Below are 596 nucleotides of genomic sequence, written 5' to 3'. Positions count from 1 at the left end.
TAATAACTAAATCAAACACATCCTGCACAAGTCAATGAGTTATCATTGACTTGTGCAGGGTGCGATACAATAAGACACCAACCTTTAATAAACCACTTACTCCTACAATAAACCCCTGCAGAGACAACTGAGACCAGAGCAACCGTTGACCTCCTGCTGCCTCTATCAAGTATACACTATATACAGTGGTATGAAAAAGTATCTGAACCTTTTGGAATTTGTCACATTTTTTGCATAAAATCACCATCAAATGTGATCTGATCTTTGTCAAAATCACACAGATGAAAAAACAGTGTCTGCTTTAACTAAAACCACCCAAACATTTATAGGTTTTCATATTTTAATGAGGATAGCATGCAAACAATGACAGAAGGGGGAGGAAGAATTGTCTTCATGAGAAGCATTGTCTGATGTGCACCATGGTTCGCTCAAAAGAGCTGTCTGAAGACCTGCGATCAAGAATTGTTGATTTGTATAAAGCTGGGAAAGGATACAAAACCATCTCTAAAAGTCTGGATGTTCATCAATCGACAGTCAGAGAAGTTGTCTACAAATGGAGAGAGTTTGGCACTGTTGCTTCTCTCCCAAGGAGTGGC

Source organism: Cynoglossus semilaevis, chromosome Z (assembly GCF_000523025.1).
Source record: "Cynoglossus semilaevis isolate Cse_v1.0 chromosome Z, Cse_v1.0, whole genome shotgun sequence".
NCBI lineage: Eukaryota > Metazoa > Chordata > Actinopteri > Pleuronectiformes > Cynoglossidae > Cynoglossus > Cynoglossus semilaevis.
The sequence above is the reverse complement of the archived record's forward strand: the minus strand, read 5'-3'. Positions refer to the sequence as shown.